The sequence below is a fragment of the Dermochelys coriacea genome, chromosome 13, assembly GCF_009764565.3.
Source record: "Dermochelys coriacea isolate rDerCor1 chromosome 13, rDerCor1.pri.v4, whole genome shotgun sequence".
Taxonomy (NCBI): domain Eukaryota; kingdom Metazoa; phylum Chordata; order Testudines; family Dermochelyidae; genus Dermochelys; species Dermochelys coriacea.
In genome coordinates this window covers 20,681,325-20,701,857 of record NC_050080.1, presented here as the reverse complement: position 1 = coordinate 20,701,857, position 20,533 = coordinate 20,681,325, and positions in this window count along the sequence as shown.

Here is a 20,533-nt window from a genome sequence, read left to right as displayed (position 1 = left end):
ATCCAATGATGTTTGTGAGTTTCCTTCCTATTTGTCTCTGCTACAATTGTTAGGCCAGACTCATTCCTACTCTAGCACAAAGAGCAGCATCACTAATGTGCTGGTTGCAATGGACAAGCAGGGGTCTGGGGATTTGGTGCGCAGGCCTCCCACCCCAGAGAAGATCCCATCAGGCATCAGAGGCTAATGAGCTCACAGGGAGGAGCAAAAACTGCAGCAGAGAGATGTATCCCAGCGTGCTGCCCCAGCAGATAGCAGAGCCTACCATTAAGAGGTTGCAGGTCCCCAAACATCTTCTGGAGAAGGGTGGACTCTGCTTAGGGAAGAAGCAATGTGACCAATCTTGCTGGGTTTATATAAATCTGGCATGCTCTCCTGGGACTAGTTCTGTTGCCCCTTTGACCAAGCAGTAACCGAATTGAAGGCCTGACAGAGTGGTTTCTGTTTAGATTTGAAATTGATGACCTAGATTTGTGGTATTTTCTTTGTGTCATTTCTTTACTTACAAAATGTACACAAAGCCCTAATGCCCTGATCTGTGATAAGAAGTGCATCCGTGCAGGCAGCCCTCTTTTGGACAAATCCCAGGTACAGCACCCTAGAGCCTATTGCACAAAACATGAAATTGACACATTGTTGGGAGGTGAGGAATTACCCCATTGCACAAGAGCCACCAGTAAAAACAACATGATCTGGGTGTGGGGAGAGGAGAGGGCAAACCTTACCCTGAGATGATGCTGGAGAGACTCCTCCATGAAAGTCTTGCTCAAGACAAGACGGAAGCCACCTAATTATTGACTTGTGGGAAGAGATCCTTGTATTATGAGTAGGGGCTAGCCCCACAGCCCTGAGCTCTGTCCCAAGAATGAGCTGTTTTGAGACTCTGCCTCTCTCCAGGGGCTCTCACAGACTCACAACCCAAAGTAGACCACACCCCACGCCCGTCCCGCTGCTTAACACACAGCCTTCTTCCAGCCACTGGGTTCACATCCTAGGAAAACCCATAGCTCTATAAGCTCCTTTTGAACCACATGGACTTCCAGCCTCAAGCTGTCCCCTCCTTTGTGTGCAGCTGATTTGCACTAACAGAAGGGCCTCAGCTATGCCCACTTATGGGCATGAAGGCAAAGGCTTTCACACACCCACTCTCCTGAAGTCTGGGTCATCTTTGTATCCACAACCCCGAAGGACAAGCCACGAACGCCTCTTTGGTAACAGCATAAGGTCAGGCTGGAGCTCTCAGGTCCATGCAAACCCAAAGCTCCAAGGGAAGCTGAAGGACGGTGAGACCCCTGTGTGCTGAGAGCACTGGGGTTAACACAGCCTACCCATAACACAAGGCTCTCTTCCGACAAGTCAGTAGTTCAGTGCCTGCCATCTTGTCCGGACCTGTGTTTCTACAAAAAGAAAAGGAGTACTTGTGGCACCTTAGAGACTAACAAATTTATTAGAGCATAAGCTTTCGTGAGCTACAGCTCACTTCATCGGATGCATTTGGTGGAAAAATTCCACCAAAAAGGCCTCCCGCTGGGCTGCTCTTTAGCAGTCTGATTCGCTCAGGGATTAGGGGAACTCTTTAGGTGGGGCTGGGGAAGGGAAGGGAAGGGGGGGCTCTTTATTCTTTTTCTCTCTCATGCTGTGTAATGGGGCTTGGCTGGGGCTTTGGCCATTGTATCAAATAAAGATACTGGCTCATGCAGCAGCTTTATGGGTAAGGTGATTTATGCCTGTTTTTGTTTGCAGGTTCCTCCCCACTCCGTTCCCCGGACTCTCTCCCCTTCCACCGCTCCCTCCCACCTTGAGCATCAGGCAGATCCTGACAGCACACTGTCAGCTGGGAATGGTGTGACTGAATAATCTCCAGTAGATCCCAGTTCTCCCTGCTGGGAGTTCTACTGTCTCCTGGGGAGGAATTCTCCGACGGCTGCTTCGTCTCAGCTCCCAGTGAGCTCAGGATCCATAAAAGACTATGGTTTTGCACTCTTTAGCTAGGGTTTCAGATGGGCCAGGGGAAGAGCAGCCTGCATTGGTTTGGGATTGCTTGGGTGTCCTCTTAAATGTAGTGAGCAAGCTCAACCTCCCCACTGCCACCTCCCCAGGTGCAACTTTTCACAGGTTCAGCAAGAGCACAACTCCAAGACAAGTTAGAGAGGCCTGAGTCCCTGTCCCAGTGCCCCCGAGTGCCGCCCTCAGGTTGGTAGATGTGCCACTGGGCTGACTACACTGTCTATCCCACCCTGCCCCGTGGCACTAAGTACTGCCAGCCTCAGAAACTCATGGGGCAGGAGAGGGTAGGCAGGGTGCTGTCAGAGCACTGTCAGAGCAGAGAGGGCCAGCGGTGTACGTGTATTAATGTTGAGCCTGAGATGATCAGACACAAGCTGGAGGCGGCAGCATCCCCTCAACAGGGAGTGGAGCAGGTGGCAGAAAACTTAAAAAAAAAAAAAAAAAAAAAAAAAAAAAAAAAGATTAATGATTTTTTTAATTAATGATTTACAAGCCACTGGCAATTCTTTGGGGTCTGCCCACTGACTATGGAATGCCTGGGGTTAGCAATGTTGTGACAGACGGAGACCTGCAGGCCTGCCACTCAAACTAAAGCAGAGGCTTTCATCTCCCTCTGTCATCATCATCCCCCACAACCAGCAGTGGAGTATGGTGTACATTACTGTGGGGGCCATTACTTTCCAGGCCCTTTAATAAGAGATGCTGAGAAGGATCCAACCAGTGAACAGGAGAGCTTGGGGCTCCTTGGGTTGTTCCATGGGAGGAGCTGCTTTTAGCCATCTGTATAATGCCCCCTTGAGAGAGCCAGGAGGCAGCAGGGCACCAAGAACCAGAGAGGCTAAAGGATCTGAAAAAAGAACAGGAGGACTTGTGGCACCTTAGAGACTAACAAATTTATTTGAGCATAAATTTGTTCATCTCTAAGGTGCCTCAAGTACTCCTGTTCTTTTTGCGGATACAGACTAACACGGCTGCTACTCTGAAACCTGTAAAGGATCTGATTGTCCAAAAGCTCTCTGGGAGTGATTAGGCTCCTTTCTAAAGGAAACACACCAAAAAACCCCAACAAGCCTGGTTGCCCAGGAAGCCACCCAACACTTGGGGGAAGGCACTGCCTTGTTACCTGAGGTCTCCTTTCCCAACTTGCTAAGACTCCCTGCCACACCCAGAGTTTCTTTTGTGCAGACTTGTTGCCCAAACTTAGATCAAATCAATGAAGAAGCAGTCCCTCAATTCCCCCTACAGCTCTCATAGCTTTACCGCCATCCTTTTAGTTCCCAGCTTTTTTCCACCTTCCCCCTAGTCCCAGAGGACTCAGACAGGACTAGAACCCCCTGCTCCCAGGAAGCACAAGCCCTAGATTCATTCTCTCAACCTGACCCCTCACCACAACTTGCTTTTACTAAACCCAGGTGCCCCCTTTTAAAGCTCAGAGTCAGCTGACCAGTCACAGCTGCAGCAGCCCTGCTCCCTTTTAAAGGCTCAGTGTCAGCCTATAACACCATGGTAGATGCACCTGCACTTGCTGATGTTTGGCTGTCCTCATTCTATTAGACTCTGCTGTGATCATTATGACAGATTGAGTGCTAGTAGCAGCACCACATGATACACTGTAAGCAGTGGCCCAGCAGTAGCAGGGGGATATAGGTAGGCAGGGCTCTCACCCCGGAAAACACCCCCTTAACCATTGGAGAGGAGGGAATTACCACGAGGGATCACCTGCCCAAAACTGCAGCAGGGAGAAGCGAGTGGAGTGGCTGCCCCAGCAGATACTGAGCCTGGCATTGGGGGACACCCTAAAACCTCCTGAGACAAAGAGCTGGGCTGCGCTGAGCTGAGGAGCAGGGTGGCCAGACTTGCTGGGTTTGCATGAACCTGCTGTGCTCTGCAGAGGTTAGTTCTCACATTCACAAACCCAGAGCACCAAGTGACACTGACAGCCTGTAATACCCGGGCAGCTGAGAGCAGAGGGGTCCCTGCAGCCCTCACCATCAGATAAAGGCCCCTGCCCAGAAGTCAATAGTTTACTGGCTTCTATCTTGTCTGCAGCAAGATTTCTGGTGCAGCGACTCTCACAGGCCCCCTCCAAGTTTGCCCCCACTCCACATTGAAACTGTCTCCGCAGCTAACTCTTGAGCAAGGGGAGAATTTCACTCTTCCCAGCGATGGATCAATCTCATGTTTTTCTTGTGCAAAGAGTTGCAGGAAGACGCAAGAACCCGGTTGTGAAATGGCACAAGACATGGGGACAAATATTGGCATCGATCCAGGCACCTCGTTCTCTGCTCCCTTCTCCTCCCTACCCCCTGGAGTGAAATTTTTAAATATCAGCCTGACTCAGCTCTGGGCATTCAGACCTACCTCCCGAGACAACACCGCAAAGTCTCTGGGCATCTTCCTCTTTGTGGGGCTCCTCAGCCTTTGGGCCAAGTTGCCACCAGCATCTGATCGGATGTCCCTTCTTAGTGACAAACTGGAGGAGTTCAGAGAAAAGCAACTGAAATGGTCGGGGGTGGGAGATGGGGTGAGGTGGAAAGTGCTAAACCCATAGAGCACATAGATCCAGCCCCACTGAGCTGTATGCACTACTCTCAGTGTGTGAACCCAAGGAATGTCAGGGCACAATCAGAGTATCACATGGGGGCACTGAGTGGGGTGAAATGGAAATTCCAGGGTGAACATTAAGACATTCCTTCTGGCTGTGAGATGTATCAGACTGTGATGAGTCGCCCAAGAAAAGGGGTGGGAACTGTATGGTTTGGGACATTTAACACTAGACTGGACGCATCTCTGGTCAATGTAGAGCAGGGGTGGCCAACCTGTAGCTCTGGAGCTGCATGCGGCTCTTCAGAGGTTAATATGCGGCTCCTTGCACTGGTGCTGACTTCGGGGCTGGAATAACAGGTACCAACTTTCCAATGTGTGGGGGTGCTTCCTCCTCAACCCCTGGCTCTGTCACAGGTCCTGCTCCCATTCCACCCCTTTCCCCAAGGCCCCTGCCCCTTCCCCTGAGCCTGCCATGCCCTTGCTCCTCCCCCTCCAGCACACGCAAAACAGCTGGCGGGAGGCATGGGGAGGAGGGGGAGGCACTGATTGGTGGGCTGCCGGAGGGCAGGAGGCACTGGGGGCTGGATGGTGGGGGAGCTGATGGCAGGCTGCTGATGTATTACTGAGGCTCTTTGGCAATGTACATTGGTGAATTTTGGCTCCTTCTCAGGCTCAGGTTGGCCACCCCTGATGTAGAGTAAGGAACAATCCTGCCCTGCCTGGGTGGTCTGGGTTAGAAGGGACCTTACAGGGATTTTCTTTTCTAGGATTCTGAACCTTTCCTTGTAGTAGCAACAGGTAAGTACCGACAGCTCCTCCTGCCCCAGCCAACAGCCCAGGGCACCTACTCACAGAGGACAGAGAGCACTGATGGGCACAAAGGTAGCTCAGCTGGTTGTAGGGCAGGTCCCAGTTCTTATAGTCCCTCCAGGGCAGCAGCCAGAGAGGCCCCACTCAGTGAGCTGCAGTGAAAGGGCTGCTCCCTTTAGTCATCTCCTTGACTTTGTGCTTCCCACAGGGTGGAGCATGACCTGTCAATCAAACTGAAAGGCATTTGTGACAGTATTTAACCCATTCAAGGTGGCAGTCATGTTGGGTTTAGAAAGAAAATGGTCCTGGTAGCTGGATCTGGAAGCTCCAGTCCCCTGCATCAGCCTGGGACACGCACCTAGACAGCAGAGTGGAAGCAAGGGGTGTTCACTAGTTATATTGCATTTCTCTTCAATGGACAACTTGTCTGTTTCACCTCCACAAGCTGTTAACAAGCCTGTGGAGAATGCAGAGGCAAATACAACTACAGATAGCTGAAGCACAAATACTGAAGCTATGCCCCCCTCACCCACTACTTGCAGCATAACATACACAAATAACCACAAGGCTTCTGAGTTATTATTACTTCAGTTAGTATTTTTGGGGACCCTTTGTGCTGGGTGCTGCACAGACTTCATTAATATTATGCTGTGCTAGAAGATTTGTTTATGCAGAGATCTTTTCTTGCAGGGAAACCTGAAACCTATCTTGCCTTCATCTTTAAATGCGCTATGTAGAATCCCCCAGATCGCTGCCACTCTGACCACCAGCATCCAGGATCGAAGAAGTGCTGTGAGACTTTCTGTGGGAGGAAATGTGCTTACTCCATGGCAGTGGTTCTTAACCTGGGATGCACACACCCCCTGGGGGTGCGAGATGCCCCTTCTGGGGGTGCGAGACATGCCAGATTTTTTTTAGCAGGTAAATCATCAAAAACACAAATTAAGCACAGGTATGTAAGTACTACTACTTTGTTTCATCAGACCTATGTATTTATTAACATTATACATTTTTTAAGGATTACTGTAATATACAAACAAAAAATATATCTAGGTTTAAAGAACTGACCTATTTCAACGATTTTGGATAAGGGGTGCGAGAACATATTTTTAGAACTAAAAGGGTGCAGGCTGCAGTAAAGGTTAAGAACCACTACTCTAGGGGATATGAAGGTGCCAACCTAATATACTAGTTAGATTTCCTTTCTCGGGGCTCTGTGCTGAGATCACTCCCTGCTCCCGCTGAGCTTCAGGGGGGTATGGGAAAGGGCATTTCAAGCCCTGGCTTCCAGCAGAGATCACTCCACTGATCACACCTGACCTCCAGAGGCCTCAAAATTTTTACCAGGGATGGGGCTGGGAACGTGGCACCTTCCCAGTCTCTCCAGCATTCCTTATGCTGGGATACAGGGGACAGTCTTGTGTAGTGCCTCAAACGTCCCCATTCACACTGTCCCCAGCACAGGGAGCAGCTCCGGGCTGAGATGAATCCAGCTCAGGGTCCCTGGGCACAGCCTGGGAAAGAGGGCATGTAACAGCATCAGTGGCAGGAGATGCGGGAAGGAAAATACTCCTTTCTATTAAGTAAACTCTATGGTCTCACAAGATAAAAGTTGGATCCACCTGGAAAATGGGCAGAGGAGATCCCATTTGAGAAGTTGCACTGGGATATCCAGAAGATGCTGCATCTACTGTGACCAGAGAAGGAGGGGAAGATTGGGTTTACTGTCCAGTGGCCATTCAATCTTTAGATACAACATGATCAGAAGGGGTTAGAAGGGAGGGGCTAATAACTTGGAGAATTTAGTCTGCAGAGCAAGTTACCTCAGGATTAAGTGCCATTCCCAGAGCAGAAGTTTGAGCCCTCTTCCCCCTTCTTGGGGTAACTGGTCTTTGGGGATGCTCCATTCCCTCTTGGATTTGGCAGGTGGAAATCTCCCACTCTATATCCCAGCCTAGGACAGACATGACAGCTTCTGGGCTGGGGTGAGTTCCTAGACATTGGGGCTGTACCAGGGACTGGGTTTTTACAGGATTTCTTCTTGGCCCTCTGAACACTTTCCCTTTTTTCAGTAACTTCCTGTGCTCTAGATGGACCGAGAGTGTCCCCAGGAGCAGCCCAGAGACAGATTAAGGTTTCCTGGGGCCCTGGGCCAGAGCAAGTAGGGGGCCCCTCCCCACCCCTTCCACCTGTGGCCCCGCCTACAGCCCCATCCCTTTCTACCCCTTTCCTGGGCCCTGCCCATTCCACCCAGGGGCGCCCCCCACTCCACATCCTCCCACTGGAGCCCCACAAACCCTTTTTCTCCTTTCTCCCCCCCCCCCATCCTGCGGCCCCAAGACTAGAGAAGCTCTGTCCCCATGCCACAGCCCTGGGGCGCAGCAGGGAGTGAGAGCTTCCTCCAGTCCCAGGGCCACAGCAAGGGTTGGGGTGCTAGGGCTTCTCCCACCTCGCCTGCCCGGTGCTGCTGCTGGGGAGTGGTGGTCAGGGTGGTGGGAATCAGGGTGCAGGGACTTCCCCCGCCCAACCTGCCCGGTGACCAGGGCTCTGGGCTTCCGCCGCCCAGTGGTGGATTTTTTCTGAGGCCCCACAGCAGGTCCAACCCCCCCTGGACTGTGATGATTGGCTTACACACTGCAGTCTGCCCCAGTGTGCGGGGGCTCAGTGCTGACTGGCAGTAGCCAAAGACTGAGGCGAGGTGGGAATAGTGGGTGGGGGTTCCCCTGGGAGGCCCAGAGACTGTTGGGGCACTGCCAGGGGGCAGCACCTCAGGGAAAGGGGCACCAGGACCCGGAAGGGACACGGGGGCCAGCGGCAGCGAGACAGCGGCTTGCAGAGGGTGCTCCGGAGGCTGGAAGAGCTAATTCCCTGAGAGACCAGCAGGAGGCGCCGCAGGGGTGAGTCTCTCACCATGACACACACCCATCCTTCATCAGGGGAAAAGCTCTGTATGTCAGACCCTGCCTGGGTAGTACAGAGGGAGTGGGGAGGCCTCACCTTTTAATGCTGCTGAGCAGTATGATTCATAATCCCTCTCTTGTGACTCTCCCTGGCTGGGAACGGGATTCAGGCAAATTAATGGGTGGGGCTGGAAATCTCTTCATTCTCTCACCCTCCCTGTAGTGGGCCTTGGCTGGCATCCCACGCATTGTAGCAAATAAAGCAGGGGTGGCCCGGAGCTACATGCGGCTCTTCAGAAGTTAACATGCGGTTCCTTGTATAGGCACCGGCTCTGGGACTGGAGCTACAGGTGCCAACTTTCCAATGTGCTGAGAGGTGCTCACTGCTCAACCCCTGGCTGTGCCACAGGCCCTACCCCCGCTCCATCCCTTTCCGCACCCTCCCCTGAGCCTGCCATGCCCTCACTCCTCCCCGTGCCCAGAGCCTCCTGCACACCACAAAACTGCTGATCAGGAGGTGCAGGGAGGGAGGGGGAGGTGCTGATCGGCGGGGCTGCTGGTGGGTGGGAGGCACTGGGAGCAGGTTGGGGGAGGTGATGGGGGCGCTGCTGATGTATTACTGTGGCTCTTTGGCAATGTACATTGGTAAATTCTGGCTCCTTCTCAGGCTCAGGTTGACCACCCCCTGAAATAAAGACACTTGTTCATGCAGCAGCTATGTCCTTTGATATTCAGGTGACTAGAAAGCCAGCAATTGCGTCACATCCCCCCTTCTCTCTTGCCTTTTGCTGCTGACGGTGGATGCTGATGTATCTTACAGTTGTATCAGCCCCCAGTAAAGCCTGAGCAATGGTTACATGTCAGTGGAGAGGAGGCTCTGGGGGGTCTTTGAATCCTTCCATTTGAGAAGCCTCATTGAAGTGCGTGAAGAATCCTCCCCAGGCGAGAGCTGGTTGTTGGTGCTGGACTGGTAGCCAGAGGGCAGCAGAGCTTTGGCCTGCAGCACTGATTCTTTCTAAGGAAGCAAAAGAAACAGATTCTCTAAACTGCTATTAGATGAGGCCTGGCATGGTTGCCTCAATGTCTAGGTGAGTGATTGTTTGGCCCCAGTAATAAATCTAGCTGTTCACAATAGCCCATTTCAATCCAGTGCTGTGATGCACACAGTTTGCCTGACAGAGATGGTATCCTGGGGTATCCTGGGGTGGGCAGAGCCCGTGGAGGGGACATCCCATCCAGCTGAAAGGCAAACTGATAAAAGGAAATACTTTTGCATACAATATAGAAGCATTGGAGCTTACCGCCACAAGGTACGACTGAGGCCAAGAGCTTAGCAGGACTCAAAAAAATGACTGGACGACATTTATCTAGGTGCTCAGAGCATCCACAGATACATTAGGGTAAAATCTACAGAAGAGATAAAGACAGGTTTCAGAGTAGCAGCCATGTTAGTCTGCATCCGCAAAAACAAAAAGGAGTACTTGTGGCACCTTAGAGACTAACAAATTTATTTGAGCATAAGCTTTCGTGAGCTACAGCTTACGTCATCAGATGCATGTTCTCTCTCATGCTCCAGGGCAAATAACAAATCTGTAACTGCCTAAGGTTAGGAAGAAATGTCCCTTATGGGCGGGTTATTCCTTAGGGCTAGTCTGCACTGGCAGCGCTTTAATGTGGCTTGTGTGGTCACAGCAGAGCGCTGGGAGAAACCACCTCCAGGAGGGGCGCAGCTCCCAGCACTGGGGCACTGTCTACACTGGGACTTTACAGTGCTGAAACTTGCTGTGCTCAGCGGGGTGGTTTTTTCACACCCCTAAAGGAGAAAGTTGTAGCACTGTAAATTGCCAGTGTAGACAAGCCCTTAGTTACCTATGCTTGTTGAAAACTTGGAGAGAGTTCAGAAAAGAACCACAAGATTTATTCAAAAGGATGGAAAAAATGCCCTTTAGTGAGAGACTGAAGGAGCTCAATCTGTTTAGTTATCAAAGAGATCAAGAGGTAATTTGATCACAGTCTATTCAAACCTTCACAGGGAGAAAATCCTGGGTACTAAGGGTTCTTTAATCCAGCAGAGAAAGACAGCCCAAGAGTCAATGGCCTGAAGCTGAACGCAGCCAAACCAAATTAGAAATTAGGCTGTTTTTTGTTTTAAATCCGTGACAGTGATTAATCACGGGAACAAAATATGAAGGGAAGTGGTGGATTCTCTGTCTCTTGAGGTCTTCAGATCAAGACTGGAGGCCTTTCTGGAAGAGATGCTTTAGCCAACCACAAGTGACTGGGCTGAGTACAGGAGTAACTGGGTGAAATTCTCTAGCCTGGTTTATACAGGAGGACAAACTAGATGTTGTAATGGTCCCTTCTGACCTTGGAATCTACAGGCTCTCATACACCTCCTTCTGGAGTAACTGATCTGGATGTTCCCCAGGTCTGATCCAGCAGGACAATTCCTATGATGGTTGAGAGTAGCTGGGTATGATTTGCATACAGCTGATATACTGTTCATAGATCACAGAATTCTCTTCTCTCTCAGGAGTAGCTATTAAACTGGCATTTCCATGCTGTTGGTTAATTTGATAGCATTGCAATTATGCTTTGTTAACAAGATTAAATGACTAAGAGGTTTGATTAAGCCAGAATTCCAGGCCTGGGATGCATCTTTGCTGATAACGCTTTTTGTCACTAGACAATCCAAAATTAATGTTAACATGCTAAGCCAAGCATTTCATTTGCATCACAGGAGATAAGCTTATGTCAGCGCTGCAGTTAGACTTCCCTCTGGTAAACAGGCACCCAGGCTGAAAATTGCTGCCCGAGGTCTTGGAATATAGAGACTCAAGGGAGCAGGTCTTCAACTGGTGTAAATCCTTTCAAATTGGCTTTAAGGGAGCTATGCTGATTCAGTCTGGAGTTTTGTTGATTTACACCTGTTGAAGAACTGGCCCAAGGTCCTCAGTTGAGATATCAGGTCTCTGAATGTTTCCAGGCACAGGAACACAGGATATTGGGCCATGTTGGGGTTTTCAGCCATGGAACAGCTTCCTTTTAAACAAGGCTCTATCTCAGGATATGGGGACTGATTTGAACTGCTGGGCAGCTTTCAGCATGGATGGCCCTACCGCCTCAATCGTCTACTCACCTTCCAGCTGGTGGGTGTGGCCAGTTTAAATGTAGTCACTTCTGGAAGTGGGAAAACACAAAGTGATTCGCAGGGCAGCATCAATGGCCAGCCCTGTGATGTTAGTACTGAAAGCACCACCCCCTCCACAACAGGAGGGAGGCCCATTCGTGAGATAGTGTGCGGGGGGAGTTTGCACTGCCACTGCCCATGCAATAAAGGCCTTTGGTTTCCTGGGTTCTCAATCCAGCCCCTTTCACCCCCAGGGCATTTCCTTGAGAAGAACCCAAAAAGTTCTACAACCGCCCGATCAAACCAAGCTCTCCAGAGCAGGAAGCTACAACTGATTTCCAACCAACTGCCTCTGCTGCTCAGGCCCATTGTCATTTTGTGTGTGAACTATTATCATCTAATGATCCTAACCTACCCAGGTTAGCCACTGGGCCCAACTGATCTGCCTGAGTTAGCCACTGGGGCCAGCTAAGTGTATTGACAGTGCAATGCCTCCATCTCTTCAGGGAGCTTGGCATGTTTAAAACTCTGCATGGAACTCTAAAATGTCAAAGAGGGAACAATCCAGCATTGGCGGTTACTGGATTTATGGAGTCTTTTTCATCTCTATTTTCTATGATCCTCTGAGGCATGATTTGGAAATGGCCCTGGTATTTGGCCTGGGAGCTATTTCTGATTCATGATATTTTCCCTACATTTCCTGTCCCCTCTCTCTGATCTGCCATTTCTGGTTTCTTATCATTTTAATGAGAGTTCTGGAAATGGAATTGCTTGAGGTAATTCTGAGACCATTTACAATCATAGCTGTCTTAACAAATCCCACTGCTTCACCTCCCTGGAAGCAGCTTCCTTCCTCTGTCCTCTACCTTTTCAACAGCATCCTGCTATCTCACTGGGTCTGATAGTACCATTAGCCAATGGGGAGCCAGCACAGGGCTAGGCAGTTCCTTAACAGCTGTTTATGCTCATTTGCACGACCACCTGCAGCTAAAGCTCTCTCTGGCCTTTGCATCTGGTGGGCTAGAGCTGGAGAATCCACTGAAATGAACATACGGAAGATAATCATACTAATAAATGACATTTCAATAGCACTGTTCAACCCAAAGGCCCCCGGATCACCAAGGCTCAGAGTAAGGAGAGAATTCCGCCAGCCCCGCTTCCAAACACACGTCAGGTATACAGCAGAAAATAAGTCTGGTGGCATCAAGACTCAAAGGGCCTGTCTACACAGCAAAAAAAGAGCTGGGGTCAGCGAGTCTCAGGGCCTGGGTCAATTGATTTGGGCTTAATGGGGCTAAAAATAGCCCCATAGACATTTGGGCTCAGGCTGAAGCCTGGGCTCTGAGACCCAGCGAGGTAGGGAGGATCTTGGCATCCAGGCTCCAGTCTGAGCCCTGGCCCCTACACTGCTATTTTTAGACCCACAGTGCAAGCCTGAGTCATTGAGTCCAGGCTCAGACTCTCTGTCACAAGATTGTTGGGTTTTTGCTGTGTATATGTACCGTGACAAGCCTTCTTCAAACACACATGGTGCAGCTCCAGGGCCACAGGAATCCAGATCATAAGGATATTATTTATAAAGCCCCTGCCTGGGAGCTACACAAACAATTCAAAACATCCAGACCAAAGAGATGCAAACATCCATTAACCCTTCACAACATATAATAACTCGCCACATAGCCAGATATAAACAGTGGTGTGGGAGAGGGATGGACAGTCTTGAATATGCCTCAAATGCCTCATCATCTTTCCATTCATCGTGGCTCGGTAAAGATGAAGTTTGTCTGCACGTCAGCCCCCATCACTGTAGGTTGGCTCCTCTTTGTTCTGATGACAATGTGGAACCTGGAGATACATGAATCTATGGACACCATAGGATCCTGTCACAATGAACATTATTTAAAGGTATTCCACAGGCACCATCTCCTCCTCCAAACACAGAGCCCCGCAGCAGGCCATATTGGCAAGAGGCCAGGAACTTGAGGGACACAATGGATTGGAACAGAATGGAGCTGACATCACCCCATCCATATTCTTAGAGAAGAGCAGAGACTATGACCCAGATTCTCAAATGTATTTAGGTGCCTGACTTTCACTGGAAAGAGGCACCTAAAGATCTGAGGCTCTGTGGCTACTGGCCCCATGCAATGGCTACCTGGGTTGCTCAGATCAAATGGGAGGCTTGCATGCTGCCATCTGCAGTCTCAGCACAGATGATAAGAGATAAGAATGACCACTGTGCTGGCCTCTAAAGGTGAACCAGGGGAGTCTCCCTAGACCCAAGGAGTTTGGAAGACAGTCACTAATGTGACATGGCCCTCCAGCTAAGCCTCAAATCCTACCGTTCCCAATGACACCATTGCCCGGTGGACCAGCATGAGCCTGAAGAGAAAAAGGACACCAAAGAGAATGTAGGAATAGTGGTATGTCAGCATTTAACTTTTCATCATGATTGTCATCATTTACACCCAAAGCCCTTAGTCCGATTCCCCCCATAAATTCTCTTCCCTCTCAGGCAAGTCCACCGTTTCATAGGGAAGCAGACTCCAGTCTGTGCCCAACCGTCTACACACTCAGTACCTTTTTAACAAGGTGATCACCTCTCTCCTGCCTCTTTCCGGAGCTGATTTTCCCCCTTGGCAAGTCATCAGCCTTCCAGGTTTCTTGGGTGTTGTGTTGTCTTGGTTCCTTAGCTGTCTCTCTTTCTGCAATGAAGTGGACCAGGTTTATATATTCCCCAAGTCTCTCCCACTCCCAGAAGCCTCTGAGAGGATTTGTTAATTGCAGTTAGCTGCTTGGGGTTTTTTACTCTCCGACCATGTGACAGTTCACTATCTCACAAAAGGATAATAGAAGGCATGATGGTAAGATATATAAGCTATTGAAACAGCGAGTTAGACCAGCAGTAAATCTGGGAACTGTCCCATCTCCCCTAGTGTTTCACTATTACAAGGCCAGGTACTTGGAGGCAGATGGAGAGGTGAAACATGTAGCTTAAGGTTGCAACCCAGACCCACATATATGTGTTTAGACTGCAATCTGTAGTAAAAGGTATGTGTTCAGATCAAAGCCTAATCTGTGGCAGCATCAGCCAGGCCTTTGGGAGAGGCTGCCAGGTTATTTGTTGCTGAGTATACTATCTCCAGAGTGAGCTGGGTTTGTGATGTGAAATCGCAGCTTGCTTCAAGAAATGAAAATGAAGGAATATATTTTTACAAGGATCAAACATCCCAAAGACAGGATCAGGGCTAATTTGAACTGAAGGAGACATTGGAGTTGGAATAATGGGCCACAAAAACTTTGTTCCTCAATCATTGTCTTGACAGCTGTGCTTGTCGTGTATTGATAAATCAGGGAGATGCAGAGAGAACCAGACTCCAGCTAATTAAACAGACAGCGGCTGAGTAGAACAGCTTGCAACAAGGTATCACCTTCAGCGGATTCCCTGGCATTTCTAGCCAACAGGAAAACAGCAGCTCAGGTAGCTTCACATACCATGGTGATGGGCATGGAATAGATAGATCTGTTTAACCCACATGCATATATTTTTAGAACTCATTAACCCTTCATTTGCTGGATATAAAACACTGAGAAAAGCACACAGCTAAATGTAGTCATACCAGAATGAGTTCCCCTTTCCCTGACTCCTGTGTGTGACTGCACAAGTGCATAGAAACTAAGGGCCAGGTTCACCCATCCACTCCATTAGCTTTGTGCCACTCCAGATGTGCAGGCTGAGTCAGTCCTGTGGGTGTGTGAGACCTGGAATGGCCTTGTCAGGTGCATGGTGAGAAAGCATGGATTCAAATACTGCTTCCTGTTTCGAGCTGGCTGAACAAACCTTCGGAGCTGGGGAAACAGGAAAAGGCAAATATTGTGGTGAAAAAGTAAACCACTTTTCGTTCTCACTTTGAACTGTTGGTAAAAGTGAAGAACAGCTTTTGTTCTTTCCCCACTCCGAGACTGGCAAAGTAACACCTGATAGCTGGCTTCATGCCCACGAAGGCCCGTGCATGCTGCAGGTGAACAGCTGGTTGCTGCCTGGAGTGTGTACTGTAAAGACCTTGCTAAATGCAGTGTATTATATGTGTGCCTTGTTCCCCCCAACGCACCACAGCTGTCTCCTCTAGCTCAGCCTCTTCCAAGTCAGCATGAGTGGTTCCTCCTTGTTATGCATTCCTGGGGCCTTTTAAAGGTAACTGTGCAATCTGCTAGTGTGGAGATGAAGCACTGTCGCTTAATCGGAGACCAATGCACACGCTGAGAATGGAAATTGAAAAAGCTTCAAATCCAGCTCTTGAGACGCATTACTCAGTGGCTGCTGCTAGTCATCCTCCTTCATATTTCATTATTTTAATGACCACATAAAACCCTTTGGAATAGCAGCTTTGATAATGCACACATAATTGCCTTGGTGGAGCAGAGATCCTGAATTGTTTCAGCAGATGGGGAGACACAAAAGCAGAAGGGCTGGATCCTCTGTTAGGTTCTCAGGAAATTTAACACCAAACTCTTGGGGAGTAGCTGCTCTTGTTGTATGTGGCTGCAGAGAGGACAGGACATTCTCCAAGTTGAGAGGCAGGGCTCTGGCTTGCAGGGAGCTGAGGGCTGTCATCAGCACCGGGTAGTAGTTGCTGTTGTGTTAAAGTTCTGTAATGTTTAACTAAAAATGTTCTGAGGGTTAAATACAAGCTCTCTGTGTGCTAAAAAGAACAACATGCCTGAGTGTCAGAAACTCTCCTGTAAAATGGGCGTGCTGATAATCACCCTCTACTGGGCACGCTCTCAAGATGAAGCTGTTCATGTCTGTAATGTATTTTCCAGAGGCTAAGTGCTCTTTCAGTGCTGAGCATTATTAACAACCTCATGTGTCACAGGTGGACACAGAAGCCTGCACTCAGGGCTTTGCTGGGAAGGAGGATCCATCCTTATCCGTTCTGTATTTGTTTCTCATTTCCTGGCATCCCAACATTCCCTGTGATCTGCAGTGGTTTGGTTTAGTCTTTTTTTAATTATTATTATTTTGCAAAAGCTTTTCAGATTCCTTTCTCACGCACCTGAGGCCATGCAGGAATCTGGCACCTATGGGACCTTCTGGTCAGCACTAGATCCAGTTCTCCATCCTTTGACTGCCCCCTGTTAATCTCTGATGCCATTAACAGGTAAGAAGGCAAAGAAAATGAAAGGGCTGCAGCCACAGGTTGACCCTGTGACCCTATCCTACTTCCCTAGCTTGACCAATCTACAACAAGAGGGAAAAGGGTCAGTTTGCTGCAGCTGATCTGCTCTGCTCTCTCTCTGTCTCACATCTCTTCCTTTCCTTTAGCAACATGCAAAAAGGGGAACAAGTCACTTTATTATCAAACCACAAGAAATGCATCAAAGGGACAGCAAGAATTTGGCTTCATCCCACAAAAGTAAGGGGATGCCGGGAGAAGCTGCACCCTATGGCCTAGCTCTCTGATAGGGCTGGTTGAAAACTTTCTGTCAAAACTGTTTTTCAACAGAAAATTGGGTTTTCAACTCAATGAAATTTGTCATGAGAAGTGTCTGCTCTCCATGTGACTGCCAGGATGCACCACAAGGGTAGACATGGTGCATCATGGAAGATGTAGTCCAATCTCTAGAGGTGACTGGGAGCAGGAAGCACCTGAACTACAACTCCCATGAGGCACTGCAGCAGCATTGCAGAATGGAAATATTCTAGATTTTGATGAAGCTCAAAATTGCCCATGGATAAAATCCCCATTGTCTAACCAGCTCTACTCATTGCTATTGTGAAAAGCCCTGTCCTTGGCTCCAACGTTTCCTGGCAGATTTCGCTAGCCTCAGAGGCTCACTGTGACCCTCCATGTAACCCTTCTCTCTCTAGAGACAAGGGTCACAGTCTACTGAGCCATTTTCATCATAAGCGAGCAAGGGAGGTGAGAAGTTTTCCTTCCTTGCACAGTCTCTGTTGTCTCCCAGTCTCAGTGATTAATCAGGGGTAAAGGTGGGGGGAGGGGGCCCAGGCCCACCCTCTACTCCAGGCTCCAGCCCAGGGACCCTAATAGTATCAACTATGGTAGCTGACCTTTTAGAAACATGACATGTACAATTCCCTGGGCTACTTCCCCCACAGCAGCCCTCACTTCCTCAAGCACCACTTCACCCTTACCTCAGGGCCTCCTTTCTTGTACCTGATATGGTGTGTACTACTCAGTCTCTCCAACAGCACAACTTCTTCCCACAGCTCCTGACTTGCACACCCACCTGACTGACTGGGAGGCTTTTAATTAGTTTCAGCCAGCCCCTGATTGGCTTCAGGTGTCCCAATCAACATAGCCTTCTCCCTGCCTTCTGGAAAGTTTTTAATTGGCCCCAGGTATCTTAATTGACCTGGAGCAGCTGCCATTTCACTTATCCAGTTACCATGGATTTGTTTAGCCTGGAGCGAATCTCTCTCTCTCCCCCCCACTGCTCTCCCATAGCCTTCTAGCTTGGAGGAAGGTGGGAAGCTGCTACTCCTGCTGCTACTAGGCCCTAAGCTCTCCCTGCTGCTCCAGCTGCTCCCCTGGCTGGGCCAGACACCCACCCCCCTGTTCTCTGCTACCTGGCTGCTGGACCCCCCCCCACTCTGGGGGCTGCCACTGCTGCAACTGCAGCCCCGGGGGGGGGGCTGCTAGCCCACTCCCCAGAGAGGAGGAGTGAGGGACCCCAGCCACTGCTGTTGTGGATACCACCACCACCACCACCACCACCTGAGAGGGGTCCATTCTGCCTGCCTGGACTACCACCTGGAGTTCCTGGAGCTGCTGCTGCTGCAGAGGCCGCTACCTGGAGCTGCTGAAGCCCGAGGAGGAGAAGAAGAGGATCATCTGCCAGTGGGGCAGCACCTAGAGACTTTGCAGACCACCGTGGAGGGGGCCCTAAGACTGAGTAATTTCAAACTGTGCTCTTGTGGTGGGGGTTTTGACTGTGTTTGTAGGGACACAGGGGGTGTGGTGTGGAGCTGCCCCCCGATCCATCTGTGTGTCCCCCCCAACCCCCACCACTATTACCACCACCGCTGCCCCCTCCACCACCCCCACTGGCTGTATACCATCTGCCTCAGCTCCTGCCTCTGGACTCAGCTGCTTGCTTGGCTTGCCACGCCCTATTTCCACCCTTTGGGCCAGAAGCAGCAGCCAGCTAAAAAAAAGACTTGTGCAAGTGCACATGGGCACATGTGCCCCCCCGGACTGCCTAACCCCCAGCTTTGCCCTTTACTACCTGCCCCATTTGCCACTTGCTTTGCCTCCTCTTTTGCTCCAGCCCCCCTTACTAGCTTCAGTTTGTTTGCCTGCCCCGCCCATTTCCTTCTGCAGCCTTTGTTTGTTTGCCCCGCCCCAGCCTCTGAAGCTAGCCCCTTGGTTTCCCTGTTCTACCCCCAGACGGCTTAGCCCCTCGCTCCATGTGCCCATGCCCCCTCCCATGCGCTTGTGCAACTCCCCATTTCAGTTGCAACCCTCTTCACTGCACCTTCAATGTTGTTGAATCCTGCCCCCCATAGTGCACCAAGAGGAGCCGGAATTTCCACCTTGTGTCGGTGACTGACCCCTAACCCCTGATTGCCCCCCGTCCAGCCCACCCCTTTTGGCGCCCTCCTCCCCTGCCTGCAGCCTAGCGGGGAGGAGTGGTCGACCTGCTTCCCCTCTCCCCTCCTCCTTTTGATGTCCTCCCTTTCCTCCTTGCTCATGATGGCGGGGGATGAGACGGGTGAGACCTCTCCAGTAGCCCGAGCTCCCCCTCCCCCGCCTGCCCCTCTGTCACCCCCCCAAGCTTCTACGTCCGCTGCCAAACCATCTGCCATCGCCCCCGCTGGGGCACCAGCAGCGACGGGCACCGGGGTGACCTCCACTGCTGCCACGTCTATCACCCCCTCAGATTTGGGGGGAGTCCTCCCAGCCGGCGGGAAGGGCCAGGGGAAGAAGAAGGGGAAGGGCCCCGCTAAAAAGACCAGGCCCTCCATGGCAGGGGCTGCCCCCGATGCCCCGGCCCCATCTCCAGCTGGGGCGCCCCTCCCCGCTGTTCCCTCCACCAGCTCTGCAGGTGTCCCTCCCCCGGCCCCTAGAGCATACGCCCAGGTGGCGGCAGCCCCCCCGCCTGCCGCTACATCATTTCCCAAGCCCACCGCCTCCGCTACCATCTATAGCGGCCGGGGCCCCTTTCCCACCATGACCAGGAAGCACGGCGTCCGTTGCCTCCTGGTGCCCGCCTCACCCCACGTGGAGACCTATGTGCGGGCATTGGCGAGGGTGGTGGGGCCCACGGCCATTGTGGCGGCCTCCAAAATGTATGGCAAGGTTGTCTTCTTCTTAGCATCGGAGGCCGCCGCCCAGGAGGCGGTGGAGAAGGGCCTGGCGGTGGGGGGCGTGTTCGTCCCTTTAGAGCCGCTAGAGGACCTGGGCGTCCGCCTGGTCCTGACCTCCGTCCCTCCCTTTCTCCCCAATGCCGCCCTGTTACCCGCCCTTTCTACCTTGGGAAAGCCCATCTCTGTCATCAGCCCTCTCCCGTTGGGCTGCAAAGACCCCGCCCTCCGTCACGTCCTCTCCTTCCGCCGGCAAGTGCAGCTTCAACTGCTGCCGGCGGCGCGCGACGGAGAGGCACTGGAGGGGTCCTTCCTAGTCCCCTACCAGGGGGCCCGTTACAGGGTGCATTATTCCACCGGGGAGGCCCGGTGCTACCTCTGCCGGGCGATGGGGCACGTCCGGAGGGACTGCCCCCTGGCCCGGGAAGAAGGGCCATCCAGGACCCCCGAGCCCCGGCAGGGCACCGGCCCCGTCATCGCCGACGCCCCTGGCTGCCCGGCACCTGAAACCGCCCCTCCTCCTTCACAATCCACCATTGCTCCCGCTCAGGCCCAAAGGGCACCTCCCCCACTATGCCCAGACGAGCGGGAGAACCCCGCCCCCGCTGCTTGCAATCTGGCGGGGCCTGTGGAGGAGGGTGCGGCAGGGACAGCGCCAAGCATGGGAGAGGGCCCGCCCCAAGGGGAATCTTCCCTCCCTTGTGCTGCCCCACCGTTACCCCCTCGAGTCCCTGAGCCATCGCCTCTGCCCCCTGACACAACCCCTGCTAGCCAGCCCCCGGATGATGCCATGGAGGGCTGGGCCCTAGT